Source organism: Pseudophryne corroboree, chromosome 8 (assembly GCF_028390025.1).
Source record: "Pseudophryne corroboree isolate aPseCor3 chromosome 8, aPseCor3.hap2, whole genome shotgun sequence".
NCBI lineage: Eukaryota > Metazoa > Chordata > Amphibia > Anura > Myobatrachidae > Pseudophryne > Pseudophryne corroboree.
Genome location: NC_086451.1, coordinates 376,853,470 through 376,869,058, shown reverse-complemented (window position 1 = coordinate 376,869,058; position 15,589 = coordinate 376,853,470). Strand labels below are relative to the sequence as shown.

General features: G+C 44.4%; 3 non-coding genes across 3 annotated transcripts; all 3 read left to right on the top strand.

The window, feature by feature from the left end:
• Positions 1–7,241: 7,241 nt before the first annotated feature.
• TRNAL-CAA (transfer RNA leucine (anticodon CAA)) lies at positions 7,242–7,350 on the top strand. Its single transcript has 2 exons — positions 7,242–7,279; positions 7,305–7,350. It is a non-coding gene; the product is annotated as a tRNA-Leu (tRNA).
• Positions 7,351–8,098: 748 nt separating this feature from the next.
• TRNAL-CAA (transfer RNA leucine (anticodon CAA)) lies at positions 8,099–8,207 on the top strand. The gene is made up of 2 exons: positions 8,099–8,136; positions 8,162–8,207. It is a non-coding gene; the product is annotated as a tRNA-Leu (tRNA).
• Positions 8,208–8,957: 750 nt separating this feature from the next.
• TRNAL-CAA (transfer RNA leucine (anticodon CAA)) lies at positions 8,958–9,066 on the top strand. The gene is made up of 2 exons: positions 8,958–8,995; positions 9,021–9,066. It is a non-coding gene; the product is annotated as a tRNA-Leu (tRNA).
• The last annotated feature ends 6,523 nt before the right edge of the window (positions 9,067–15,589 follow it).

The window sequence follows — 15,589 nt, the reverse complement described above, 5'->3', positions numbered from 1 at the left end:
AGAGATGAGCGGGTTCGGTTCCTCGGAATCCGAACCCGCCCGAACTTCAGCTTTTTTTACACGGATCCGAGCGACTCGGATCTTCCCGCCTTGCTCGGTTAACCCGAGCGCGCCCGAACGTCATCATGACGCTGTCGTATTCTCGCGAGGCTCGGATTCTATCGCGAGACTCGGATTCTATATAAGGAGCCGCGCGTCGCCGCCATTTTCACACGTGCATTGAGATTGATAGGGAGAGGACGTGGCTGGCGTCCTCTCCATTTAGATCAGAAGAGAGAGAGTGAGATTGAGACAGAGACACTTGATTTACTGGAGCTTAGGAGTACTAGAGAGTGCAGAGTTTACTAGTGACTGACCACTGACCAGTGACCACCAGTGCAGTTTTATTTAATATAATCCGTTCTCTGCCTGAAAAAAACGATACACAGTGACTCAGTCACATACCATATCTGTGCTCAGCCCAGTGTGCTGCATCATCTATGTATAATATCTGACTGTGCTCACACAGCTTAATTGTGGGGGAGACTGGGGAGCAGTTATAGGTTATAGCAGGAGCCAGGAGTACATATTATTAAAATTAAACAGTGCACACTTTTGCTGCAGGAGTGCCACTGCCAGTGTGACTGACCAGTGACCTGACCACACTGACCACCAGTATAGTATACTATATTGTGATTGCCTGAAAAAGTTAAACACTCGTCGTGTGACTTGTGTGGTGTTTTTTTATTCTATAAAAAACTCATTCTGCTGACAGACAGTGTCCAGCAGGTCCGTCATTATATAATATATACCTGTCCGGCTGCAGTAGTGATATATATATATTTTTATATCATTATTTATCATCCAGTCGCAGCAGACACAGTACGGTATTTCACGGCTGTAGCTACCTCTGTGTCGGCACTCGGCAGTCCATCCATAATTGTATACCACCTACCCGTGGTTTTTTTTTTCTTCTTTATACATACTACATCTCATTATCATCCAGTCTATATTAGCAGCAGACACAGTACAGTACGGTAGTCCACGGCTGTAGCTACCTCTGTGTCGGCACTCGGCAGTCCATCCATAATTGTATACCACCTACCCGTGGTTTTTTTTTCTTTCTTCTTTATACATACTACATCTCATTATCAACCAGTCTATATTAGCAGCAGACACAGTACAGTACGGTAGTCCACGGCTGTAGCTACCTCTGTGTCGGCACTCGGCAGTCCATCCATAATTGTATACCACCTACCCGTGTTTTTTTTTTCTTCTTTATACATACTACATCTCATTATCATCCAGTCTATATTAGCAGCAGACACAGTACGGTACGGTAGTCCACGGCTGTAGCTACCTCTGTGTCGGCACTCGGCAGTCCATCCATAATTGTATACCACCTACCCGTGGTTTTTTTTTCTTTCTTCTTTATACATACTACATCTCATTATCAACCAGTCTATATTAGCAGCAGACACAGTACAGTACGGTAGTCCACGGCTGTAGCTACCTCTGTGTCGGCACTCGGCAGTCCGTCCATAATTGTATACCACCTACCCGTGGTTTTTTTTTCTTTCTTCTTTATACATACTACATCTCATTATCATCCAGTCTATATTAGCAGCAGACACAGTACAGTACGGTAGTCCACGGCTGTAGCTACCTCTGTGTCGGCACTCGGCAGTCCATCCATAATTGTATACCACCTACCCGTGGTTTTTTTTTCTTCTTTATACATACTACATCTCATTATCATCCAGTCTATATTAGCAGCAGACACAGTACAGTACGGTAGTCCACGGCTGTAGCTACCTCTGTGTCGGCACTCGGCAGTCCATCCATAATTGTATACCACCTACCCGTGGTTTTTTTTTCTTTCTTCTTTATACATACTACATCTCATTATCATCCAGTCTATATTAGCAGCAGACACAGTACAGTACGGTAGTCCACGGCTGTAGCTACCTCTGTGTCGGCACTCGGCAGTCCGTCCATAATTGTATACCACCTACCCGTGTTTTTTTTTTCTTTCTTCTTTATACATACATACTACATCTCATTATCAACCAGTCTATATTAGCAGCAGACACAGTACAGTACGGTAGTCCACGGCTGTAGCTACCTCTGTGTCGGCACTCGGCAGTCCATCCATAATTGTATACCACCTACCCGTGTTTTTTTTTTCTTCTTTATACATACTACATCTCATTATCATCCAGTCTATATTAGCAGCAGACACAGTACAGTACGGTAGTCCACGGCTGTAGCTACCTCTGTGTCGGCACTCAGCAGTCCGTCCATAATTGTATACCACCTACCCGTGGTTTTTTTTTCTTTCTTCTTTATACATACATACTACATCTCTTTATCAACCAGTCTATATTAGCAGCAGACACAGTACGGTAGTCCACGGCTGTAGCTACCTCTGTGTCGGCACTCGGCAGTCCGTCCATAATTGTATACCACCTACCCGTGGTTTTTTTTTCTTTCTTCTTTATACATACATACTACATCTCTTTATCAACCAGTCTATATTAGCAGCAGACACAGTACAGTACGGTAGTCCACGGCTGTAGCTACCTCTGTGTCGGCACTCGGCAGTCCATCCATAATTGTATACTAGTATCCATCCATCTCCATTGTTTACCTGAGGTGCCTTTTAGTTGTGCCTATTAAAATATGGAGAACAAAAATGTTGAGGTTCCAAAATTAGGGAAAGATCAAGATCCACTTCCACCTCGTGCTGAAGCTGCTGCCATTAGTCATGGCCGAGACGATGAAATGCCAGCAACGTCGTCTGCCAAGGCCGATGCCCAATGTCATAGTACAGAGCATGTCAAATCCAAAACACCAAATATCAGTAAAAAAAGGACTCCAAAACCTAAAATAAAATTGTCGGAGGAGAAGCGTAAACTTGCCAATATGCCATTTACCACACGGAGTGGCAAGGAACGGCTGAGGCCCTGGCCTATGTTCATGGCTAGTGGTTCAGCTTCACATGAGGATGGAAGCACTCAGCCTCTCGCTAGAAAAATGAAAAGACTCAAGCTGGCAAAAGCAGTAGCACCGCAAAGAACTGTGCGTTCTTCGAAATCCCAAATCCACAAGGAGAGTCCGACTCCAATTGTGTCGGTTGCGATGCCTGACCTACCCAACACTGGACGTGAAGAGCATGCGCCTTCCACCATTTGCACGCCCCCTGCAAGTGCTGGAAGGAGCACCCGCAGTCCAGTTCCTGATAGTCAGATTGAAGATGTCAGTGTTGAAGTACACCAGGATGAGGAGGATATGGGTGTTGCTGGCGCTGGGGAGAAAATTGACCAGGAGGATTCTGATGGTGAGGTGGTTTGTTTAAGTCAGGCACCCGGGGAGACACCTGTTGTCCATGGGAGGAATATGGCCACTGACATGCCTGGTGAAAATACCAAAAAAATCAGCTCTTCGGTGTGGAAGTATTTCACCAGAAATGCGGACAACAGGTGTCAAGCCGTGTGTTGCCTTTGTCAAGCTGTAATAAGTAGGGGTAAGGACGTTAACCACCTCGGAACATCCTCCCTTATACGTCACCTGCAGCGCATTCATAATAAGTCAGTGACAAGTTCAAAAACTTTGGGTGACAGCGGAAGCAGTCCACTGACCAGTAAATACCTTCCTCTTGTAACCAAGCTCACGCAAACCACCCCACCAACTCCCTCAGTGTCAATTTCCTCCTTCCCCAGGAATGCCAATAGTCCTGCAGGCCATGTCACTGGCAATTCTGACGATTCCTCTCCTGCCTGGGATTCCTCCGATGCATCCTTGCGTGTAACGCCTACTGCTGCTGGCGCTGCTGTTGTTGCTGCTGGGAGTCAATGGTCATCCCAGAGGGGAAGTCGTAAGACCACTTTTACTACTTCCACCAAGCAATTGACTGTCCAACAGTCCTTTGCGAGGAAGATGAAATATCACAGCAGTCATCCTACTGCAAAGCGGATAACTGAGGCCTTGGCATCCTGGTTGGTGAGAAACGTGGTTCCGGTATCCATCATTACTGCAGAGCCAACTAGAGACTTGTTGGAGGTACTGTGTCCCCGGTACCAAATACCATCTAGGTTCCATTTCTCTAGGCAGGCGATACCGAAAATGTACACAGACCTCAGAAAAAGAGTCACCAGTGTCCTAAAAAATGCAGCTGTACCCAATGTCCACTTAACCACGGACATGTGGACAAGTGGAGCAGGGCAGGGTCAGGACTATATGACTGTGACAGCCCACTGGGTAGATGTATGGACTCCCGCCGCAAGAACAGCAGCGGCGGCACCAGTAGCAGCATCTCGGAAACGCCAACTCTTTCCTAGGCAGGCTACGCTTTGTATCACCGGTTTCCAGAATACGCACACAGCTGAAAACCTCTTACGGCAACTGAGGAAGATCATCGCGGAATGGCTTACCCCAATTGGACTCTCCTGTGGATTTGTGGCATCGGACAACGCCAGCAATATTGTGTGTGCATTAAATATGGGCAAATTCCAGCACGTCCCATGTTTTGCACATACCTTGAATTTGGTGGTGCAGAATTTTTAAAAAAACGACAGGGGCGTGCAAGAGATGCTGTCGGTGGCCAGAAGAATTGCGGGACACTTTCGGCGTACAGGCACCACATACAGAAGACTGGAGCACCACCAAAAACTACTGAACCTGCCCTGCCATCATCTGAAGCAAGAAGTGGTAACGGGGTGGAATTCAACCCTCTATATGCTTCAGAGGTTGGAGGAGCAGCAAAAGGCCATTCAAGCCTATACAATTGAGCACGATATAGGAGGTGGAATGCACCTGTCTCAAGCGCAGTGGAGAATGATTTCAACGTTGTGCAAGGTTCTGATGCCCTTTGAACTTGCCACACGTGAAGTCAGTTCAGACACTGCCAGCCTGAGTCAGGTCATTCCCCTCATCAGGCTTTTGCAGAAGAAGCTGGAGACATTGAAGGAGGAGCTAACACGGAGCGATTCCGCTAGGCATGTGGGACTTGTGGATGGAGCCCTTAATTCGCTTAACAAGGATTCACGGGTGGTCAATCTGTTGAAATCAGAGCACTACATTTTGGCCACCATGCTCGATCCTAGATTTAAAGCCTACCTTGGATCTCTCTTTCCGGCAGACACAAGTCTGCTGGGGTTGAAAGACCTGCTGGTGAGAAAATTGTCAAGTCAAGCGGAACGCGACCTGTCAACATCTCCTCCTTCACATTCTCCCGCAACTGGGGGTGCGAGGAAAAGGCTCAGAATTCCGAGCCCACCCGCTGGCGGTGATGCAGGGCAGTCTGGAGCGACTGCTGATGCTGACATCTGGTCCGGACTGAAGGACCTGACAACGATTACGGACATGTCGTCTACTGTCACTGCATATGATTCTCTCAACATTGAAAGAATGGTGGAGGATTATATGAGTGACCGCATCCAAGTAGGCACGTCACACAGTCCGTACTTATACTGGCAGGAAAAAGAGGCAATTTGGAGGCCCTTGCACAAACTGGCTTTATTCTACCTAAGTTGCCCTCCCACAAGTGTGTACTCCGAAAGAGTGTTTAGTGCCGCCGCTCACCTTGTCAGCAATCGGCGTACGAGGTTACATCCAGAAAATGTGGAGAAGATGATGTTCATTAAAATGAATTATAATCAATTCCTCCGCGGAGACATTGACCAGCAGCAATTGCCTCCACAAAGTACACAGGGAGCTGAGATGGTGGATTCCAGTGGGGACGAATTGATAATCTGTGAGGAGGGGGATGTACACGGTGATATATCGGAGGATGATGATGAGGTGGACATCTTGCCTCTGTAGAGCCAGTTTGTGCAAGGAGAGATTAATTGCTTCTTTTTTGGGGGGGGTCCAAACCAACCCGTCATATCAGTCACAGTCGTGTGGCAGACCCTGTCACTGAAATGATGGGTTGGTTAAAGTGTGCATGTCCTGTTTTGTTTATACAACATAAGGGTGGGTGGGAGGGCCCAAGGACAATTCCATCTTGCACCTCTTTTTTCTTTTCTTTTTCTTTGCGTCATGTGCTGTTTGGGGAGGGTTTTTTGGAAGGGCCATCCTGCGTGACACTGCAGTGCTACTCCTAGATGGGCCCGGTGTTTGTGTCGGCCACTAGGGTCGCTTATCTTACTCACACAGTCAGCTACCTCATTGCGCCTCTTTTTTTCTTTGCGTCATGTGCTGTTTGGGGAGGGTTTTTTGAAAGGGACATCCTGCGTGACACTGCAGTGCCACTCCTAGATGGGCCCGGTGTTTGTGTCGGCCACTAGGGTCGCTTATCTTACTCACACAGTCAGCTACCTCATTGCGCCTCTTTTTTTCTTTGCGTCATGTGCTGTTTGGGGAGGGTTTTTTGGAAGGGACATCCTGCGTGACACTGCAGTGCCACTCCTAGATGGGCCCGGTGTTTGTGTCGGCCACTAGGGTCGCTTATCTTACTCACACAGCTACCTCATTGCGCCTCTTTTTTTCTTTGCGTCATGTGCTGTTTGGGGAGGGTTTTTTGGAAGGGACATCCTGCGTGACACTGCAGTGCCACTCCTAGATGGGCCCGGTGTTTGTGTCGGCCACTAGGGTCGCTTATCTTACTCACACAGCGACCTCGGTGCAAATTTTAGGACTAAAAATAATATTGTGAGGTGTGAGGTATTCAGAATAGACTGAAAATGAGTGGAAATTATGGTTTTTGAGGTTAATAATACTTTGGGATCAAAATGACCCCCAAATTCTATGATTTAAGCTGTTTTTTAGGGTTTTTTGAAAAAAACACCCGAATCCAAAACACACCCGAATCCGACAAAAAAAATTCGGTGAGGTTTTGCCAAAACGCGGTCGAACCCAAAACACGGCCGCGGAACCGAACCCAAAACCAAAACACAAAACCCGAAAAATTTCCGGCGCTCATCTCTAATAGAAAGTAGATTCAGGCTCTCAGACTCTATATCTAAAAGTTTACAAAAATTACTTGCTAGACACATAAATCTGTTTTTTCCTGAAAGAGATTTTAGTAAATAATTTGTATAGTAATTATAAAGGATATCATTATAACCTGAGCAGTTTTTCTTAAGTATTAATTGTGATGGCTCACCTTTAGCGGTAGTATACTGTATAAATCCAAGTTCTTGATTTTATGTTACTTTTTTCAAGCAGTACATATTATTTGGCTGAAAGATACCCCAAAATCCTTTTTTTGTACATTATAATCTTTTACTGGCAACTTAATTTAGAGGGCATATGTTCTTGTCAGGATGGCCGAGCGGTCTAAGGCGCCAGACTCAAGATTGCATTCTTCCTCTAAATGGGTGTTCTGGTCTCTGTAAAGAGGCGTGGGTTCAAATCCCACTTCTGACAATTTTATTTTCTTGTACTTTGTATGAAAAGAATATTAATTTGTGGATAAGTCTACCATGCAAAATTACAAGTGCCCTTAGGACATCCATTCTCTTTTAAAAGTCCTTCTCTTGGACATTGGAATCTTATTACCATTTATTTCTAACAATGTGCAGCCTAATTATTTAAAGAAACATAGGGAACAGAATAGTTTGAAAATGGGAGAAATTGTATGATATCCCATCTACACACCAATATTGCACTTGTTGCCATAGAGTTGAATTAATGACATTATTCCTACGTGAGAAATACACAATGACTGGTTAAAAAATTCTTAAGTTTAGTTCCATGTAAAAAAAAGTTTTCACAAATGTATTATTTGCAAAACATCCTTTCAGTATTCAGTAAACAAATCATAAAACAAAGAATAAATTGGAATAGAAAGTAGATTCAGGCTCTCAGACTCTATATCTATAAGTTTACAAAAATTACGTGCTAGGCACATAAATCTGTTTTTTCCTGAAAGAGATTTTAGTAAATAATTTGTATAGTTATTATAAAGGATATCATTATAACCTGAGCAGTTTTTCTTTAGTATTAATTGTGATGGCTCACCTTTAGCGGTAGTATACTGTATAAATCCAAGTTCTTGATTTTATGTTACTTTTTTCAAGCAGTACATATTATTTGGCTGAAAGAAACCCCAAAATCCTTTTTTTGTACCTTATAATCTTTTATTGCCAACTTAATTTAACGGACAGATGTATTTGTCAGGATGGCCGAGCGGTCTAAGGCGCCAGACTCAAGATTGCATTCTTCCTCTAAATGGGTGTTCTGGTCTCTGTAAAGAGGTGTGGGTTTGAATCCCACTTCTGACAATTTTATTTTCTTGTACTTTGTATGAAAAGAATATTAATTTGTGGATAAGTCTACCATCCAAAATAACAAGTGCCCTTAGGACATCCATTCTCTTTTAAAAGTCCTTCTCTTGGACATTGGAATCTTGTTACCATTTATTTCTAACAATGTGCAGCCTAATTATTTAAAGAAACATAGGGAACAGAATAGTTTGAAAATGGGAGAAATTGTATGATATCCCATCTACACACCAATATTGCACTTGTTGCCATAGAGTTGAATTAATTACATTATTCCTAAGTGATAAATATACAATGACTAGTTAAAAAATTCTTAAGTTTAGTTCCATGTAGAAAAAAGGTTTTCACAAATGTATTATTTGCAAAACATCCTTTCAGTATTCAGTAAACAAATCATAAAACAAAGAATAAATTGGAAAAGAAAAGTAGATTCAGGCTCTCAGACTCTATATCTAAAAGTTTACAAAAATTACTTGCTAGACACATAAATCTGTTTTTTCCTGAAAGAGATTTTAGTAAATAATTTGTATAGTTATTATAAAGGATATCATTATAACCTGAGCAGTTTTTCTTAAGTATTATTTTTGATGGCTCACCTTTAGCGGTAGTATACTGTATAAATCCAAGTTCTTGATTTTATGTTACTTTTTTCAAGCAGTACATATTATTTGGCTGAAAGATACCCCAAAATCCTTTTTTTGTACATTATAATCTTTTATTGCCAACTTAATTTAATGAGCAGATGTACTTGTCAGGATGGCTGAGCGGTCTAAGGCGCAAGACTCAAACTTGCATACTTCCTCTAAATAGGTGTTCTGGTCTCTGTAAAGAGGCGTGGGTTCAAATCCCACTTCTGACAATTTTATTTTCTTGTACTTTGTATGAAAAGAATATTAATTTGTGGATAAGTCTATCATGCAAAATAACAAGTGCCCTTAGGACATCCATTCTCTTTTAAAAGTCCTTCTCTTGGACATTGGAATCTTATTACCATTTATTTCTAACAATGTGCAGCCTAATTATTTAAAGAAACATAGGGAACAGAATAGTTTGAAAATGGGAGAAATTGTATGATATCCCATCTACACACCAATATTGCACTTGTTGCCATAGAGTTGAATTAATGACATTATTCCTAAGTGATAAATACACAATGACTGGTTAAAAAATTCTTAAGTTTAGTTCCATGTAGAAAAAAGGTTTTCACAAATGTATTATTTGCAAAACACCCTTTCAGTATTCAGTAAACAAATCATAAAACAAAGAATAAATTGGAATAGAAAGTAGAGATGAGCGGGTTCGGTTCCTCGGAATCCGAACCCGCCCGAACTTCAGCTTTTTTTACACGGATCCGAGCGACTCGGATCTTCCCGCCTTGCTCGGTTAACCCGAGCGCGCCCGAACGTCATCATGACGCTGTCGTATTCTCGCGAGGCTCGGATTCTATCGCGAGACTCGGATTCTATATAAGGAGCCGCGCGTCGCCGCCATTTTCACACGTGCATTGAGATTGATAGGGAGAGGACGTGGCTGGCGTCCTCTCCATTTAGATTAGAAGAGAGAGAGTGAGATTGAGACAGAGACACTTGATTTACTGGAGCTTAGGAGTACTAGAGAGTGCAGAGTTTACTAGTGACTGACCACTGACCAGTGACCACCAGTGCAGTTTTATTTAATATAATCCGTTCTCTGCCTGAAAAAAACGATACACAGTGACTCAGTCACATACCATATCTGTGCTCAGCCCAGTGTGCTGCATCATCTATGTATAATATCTGACTGTGCTCACACAGCTTAATTGTGGGGGAGACTGGGGAGCAGTTATAGGTTATAGCAGGAGCCAGGAGTACATATTATTAAAATTAAACAGTGCACACTTTTGCTGCAGGAGTGCCACTGCCAGTGTGACTGACCAGTGACCTGACCACACTGACCACCAGTATAGTATACTATATTGTGATTGCCTGAAAAAGTTAAACACTCGTCGTGTGACTTGTGTGGTGTTTTTTTATTCTATAAAAAACTCATTCTGCTGACAGACAGTGTCCAGCAGGTCCGTCATTATATAATATATACCTGTCCGGCTGCAGTAGTGATATATATATATTTTTTATATCATTATTTATCATCCAGTCGCAGCAGACACAGTACGGTAGTTCACGGCTGTAGCTACCTCTGTGTCGGCACTCGGCAGTCCATCCATAATTGTATACCACCTACCCGTGGTTTTTTCTTTCTTCTTTATACATACTACATCTCATTATCATCCAGTCTATATTAGCAGCAGACACAGTACAGTACGGTAGTCCACGGCTGTAGCTACCTCTGTGTCGGCACTCGGCAGTCCATCCATAATTGTATACCACCTACCCGTGGTTTTTTTTTCTTTCTTCTTTATACATACTACATCTCATTATCAACCAGTCTATATTAGCAGCAGACACAGTACAGTACGGTAGTCCACGGCTGTAGCTACCTCTGTGTCGGCACTCGGCAGTCCATCCATAATTGTATACCACCTACCCGTGGTTTTTTTTTTCTTCTTTATACATACTACATCTCATTATCATCCAGTCTATATTAGCAGCAGACACAGTACAGTACGGTAGTCCACGGCTGTAGCTACCTCTGTGTCGGCACTCGGCAGTCCATCCATAATTGTATACCACCTACCCGTGGTTTTTTTTCTTTCTTCTTTATACATACTACATCTCATTATCAACCAGTCTATATTAGCAGCAGACACAGTACAGTACGGTAGTCCACGGCTGTAGCTACCTCTGTGTCGGCACTCGGCAGTCCGTCCATAATTGTATACCACCTACCCGTGTTTTTTTTTTTTTCTTCTTTATACATACTACATCTCATTATCATCCAGTCTATATTAGCAGCAGACACAGTACAGTACGGTAGTCCACGGCTGTAGCTACCTCTGTGTCGGCACTCGGCAGTCCATCCATAATTGTATACCACCTACCCGTGGTTTTTTTTTTCTTCTTTATACATACTACATCTCATTATCATCCAGTCTATATTAGCAGCAGACACAGTACAGTACGGTAGTCCACGGCTGTAGCTACCTCTGTGTCGGCACTCGGCAGTCCATCCATAATTGTATACCACCTACCCGTGGTTTTTTTTTTCTTTCTTCTTTATACATACTACATCTCATTATCATCCAGTCTATATTAGCAGCAGACACAGTACAGTACGGTAGTCCACGGCTGTAGCTACCTCTGTGTCGGCACTCGGCAGTCCGTCCATAATTGTATACCACCTACCCGTGTTTTTTTTTTCTTTCTTCTTTATACATACTACATCTCATTATCATCCAGTCTATATTAGCAGCAGACACAGTACAGTACGGTAGTCCACGGCTGTAGCTACCTCTGTGTCGGCACTCGGCAGTCCATCCATAATTGTATACCACCTACCCGTGGTTTTTTTTTTTCTTTATACATACTACATCTCATTATCATCCAGTCTATATTAGCAGCAGACACAGTACAGTACGGTAGTCCACGGCTGTAGCTACCTCTGTGTCGGCACTCGGCAGTCCATCCATAATTGTATACCACCTACCCGTGGTTTTTTTTTCTTTCTTCTTTATACATATTACATCTCATTATCATCCAGTCTATATTAGCAGCAGACACAGTACAGTACGGTAGTCCACGGCTGTAGCTACCTCTGTGTCGGCACTCGGCAGTCCGTCCATAATTGTATACCACCTACCCGTGGTTTTTTTTTCTTTCTTCTTTATACATACATACTACATCTCATTATCAACCAGTCTATATTAGCAGCAGACACAGTACGGTAGTCCACGGCTGTAGCTACCTCTGTGTCGGCACTCGGCAGTCCATCCATAATTGTATACCACCTACCCGTGTTTTTTTTTTTCTTCTTTATACATACTACATCTCATTATCATCCAGTCTATATTAGCAGCAGACACAGTACAGTACGGTAGTCCACGGCTGTAGCTACCTCTGTGTCGGCACTCAGCAGTCCGTCCATAATTGTATACCACCTACCCGTGGTTTTTTTTCTTTCTTCTTTATACATACATACTACATCTCTTTATCAACCAGTCTATATTAGCAGCAGACACAGTACGGTAGTCCACGGCTGTAGCTACCTCTGTGTCGGCACTCGGCAGTCCGTCCATAATTGTATACCACCTACCCGTGGTTTTTTTTTCTTTCTTCTTTATACATACATACTACATCTCTTTATCAACCAGTCTATATTAGCAGCAGACACAGTACAGTACGGTAGTCCACGGCTGTAGCTACCTCTGTGTCGGCACTCGGCAGTCCATCCATAATTGTATACTAGTATCCATCCATCTCCATTGTTTACCTGAGGTGCCTTTTAGTTGTGCCTATTAAAATATGGAGAACAAAAATGTTGAGGTTCCAAAATTAGGGAAAGATCAAGATCCACTTCCACCTCGTGCTGAAGCTGCTGCCATTAGTCATGGCCGAGACGATGAAATGCCAGCAACGTCGTCTGCCAAGGCCGATGCCCAATGTCATAGTACAGAGCATGTCAAATCCAAAACACCAAATATCAGTAAAAAAAGGACTCCAAAACCTAAAATAAAATTGTCGGAGGAGAAGCGTAAACTTGCCAATATGCCATTTACCACACGGAGTGGCAAGGAACGGCTGAGGCCCTGGCCTATGTTCATGGCTAGTGGTTCAGCTTCACATGAGGATGGAAGCACTCAGCCTCTCGCTAGAAAAATGAAAAGACTCAAGCTGGCAAAAGCAGTAGCACCGCAAAGAACTGTGCGTTCTTCGAAATCCCAAATCCACAAGGAGAGTCCGACTCCAATTGTGTCGGTTGCGATGCCTGACCTTCCCAACACTGGACGTGAAGAGCATGCGCCTTCCACCATTTGCACGCCCCCTGCAAGTGCTGGAAGGAGCACCCGCTGTCCAGTTACTGATAGTCAGATTGAAGATGTCAGTGTTGAAGTACACCAGGATGAGGAGGATATGGGTGTTGCTGGCGCTGGGGAGAAAATTGACCAGGAGGATTCTGATGGTGAGGTGGTTTGTTTAAGTCAGGCACCCGGGGAGACACCTGTTGTCCGTGGGAGGAATATGGCCACTGACATGCCTGGTGAAAATACCAAAAAAATCAGCTCTTCGGTGTGGAAGTATTTCACCAGAAATGCGGACAACAGGTGTCAAGCCGTGTGTTGCCTTTGTCAAGCTGTAATAAGTAGGGGTAAGGACGTTAACCACCTCGGAACATCCTCCCTTATACGTCACCTGCAGCGCATTCATAATAAGTCAGTGACAAGTTCAAAAACTTTGGGTGACAGCGGAAGCAGTCCACTGACCAGTAAATACCTTCCTCTTGTAACCAAGCTCACGCAAACCACCCCACCAACTCCCTCAGTGTCAATTTCCTCCTTCCCCAGGAATGCCAATAGTCCTGCAGGCCATGTCACTGGCAATTCTGACGATTCCTCTCCTGCCTGTGATTCCTCCGATGCATCCTTGCGTGTAACGCCTACTGCTGCTGGCGCTGCTGTTGTTGCTGCTGGGAGTCGATGGTCATCCCAGAGGGGAAGTCGGAAGACCACTTTTACTACTTCCACCAAGCAATTGACTGTCCAACAGTCCTTTGCGAGGAAGATGAAATATCACAGCAGTCATCCTACTGCAAAGCGGATAACTGAGGCCTTGGCATCCTGGTTGGTGAGAAACGTGGTTCCGGTATCCATCATTACTGCAGAGCCAACTAGAGACTTGTTGGAGGTACTGTGTCCCCGGTACCAAATACCATCTAGGTTCCATTTCTCTAGGCAGGCGATACCGAAAATGTACACAGACCTCAGAAAAAGAGTCACCAGTGTCCTAAAAAATGCAGCTGTACCCAATGTCCACTTAACCACGGACATGTGGACAAGTGGAGCAGGGCAGGGTCAGGACTATATGACTGTGACAGCCCACTGGGTAGATGTATGGACTCCCGCCGCAAGAACAGCAGCGGCGGCACCAGTAGCAGCATCTCGCAAACGCCAACTCTTTCCTAGGCAGGCTACGCTTTGTATCACCGGTTTCCAGAATACGCACACAGCTGAAAACCTCTTATGGCAACTGAGGAAGATCATCGCGGAATGGCTTACCCCAATTGGACTCTCCTGTGGATTTGTGGCATCGGACAACGCCAGCAATATTGTGTGTGCATTAAATATGGGCAAATTCCAGCACGTCCCATGTTTTGCACATACCTTGAATTTGGTGGTGCAGAATTTTTAAAAAAACGACAGGGGCGTGCAAGAGATGCTGTCGGTGGCCAGAAGAATTGCGGGACACTTTCGGCGTACAGGCACCACGTACAGAAGACTGGAGCACCACCAAAAACTACTGAACCTGCCCTGCCATCATCTGAAGCAAGAAGTGGTAACGAGGTGGAATTCAACCCTCTATATGCTTCAGAGGTTGGAGGAGCAGCAAAAGGCCATTCAAGCCTATACAATTGAGCACGATATAGGAGGTGGAATGCACCTGTCTCAAGCGCAGTGGAGAATGATTTCAACGTTGTGCAAGGTTCTGATGCCCTTTGAACTTGCCACACGTGAAGTCAGTTCAGACACTGCCAGCCTGAGTCAGGTCATTCCCCTCATCAGGCTTTTGCAGAAGAAGCTGGAGACATTGAAGGAGGAGCTAACACGGAGCGATTCCGCTAGGCATGTGGGACTTGTGGATGGAGCCCTTAATTCGCTTAACAAGGATTCACGGGTGGTCAATCTGTTGAAATCAGAGCACTACATTTTGGCCACCATGCTCGATCCTAGATTTAAAGCCTACCTTGGATCTCTCTTTCCGGCAGACACAAGTCTGCTGGGGTTGAAAGACCTGCTGGTGAGAAAATTGTCAAGTCAAGCGGAACGCGACCTGTCAACATCTCCTCCTTCACATTCTCCCGCAACTGGGGGTGCGAGGAAAAGGCTCAGAATTCTGAGCCCACCCGCTGGCGGTGATGCAGGGCAGTCTGGAGCGACTGCTGATGCTGACATCTGGTCCGGACTGAAGGACCTGACAACGATTACGGACATGTCGTCTACTGTCACTGCATATGATTCTCTCAACATTGAAAGAATGGTGGAGGATTATATGAGTGACCGCATCCAAGTAGGCACGTCACACAGTCCGTACTTATACTGGCAGGAAAAAGAGGCAATTTGGAGGCCCTTGCACAAACTGGCTTTATTCTACCTAAGTTGCCCTCCCACAAGTGTGTACTCCGAAAGAGTGTTTAGTGCCGCCGCTCACCTTGTCAGCAATCGGCGTACGAGGTTACATCCAGAAAATGTGGAGAAGATGATGTTCATTAAAATGAATTATAATCAATTCCTC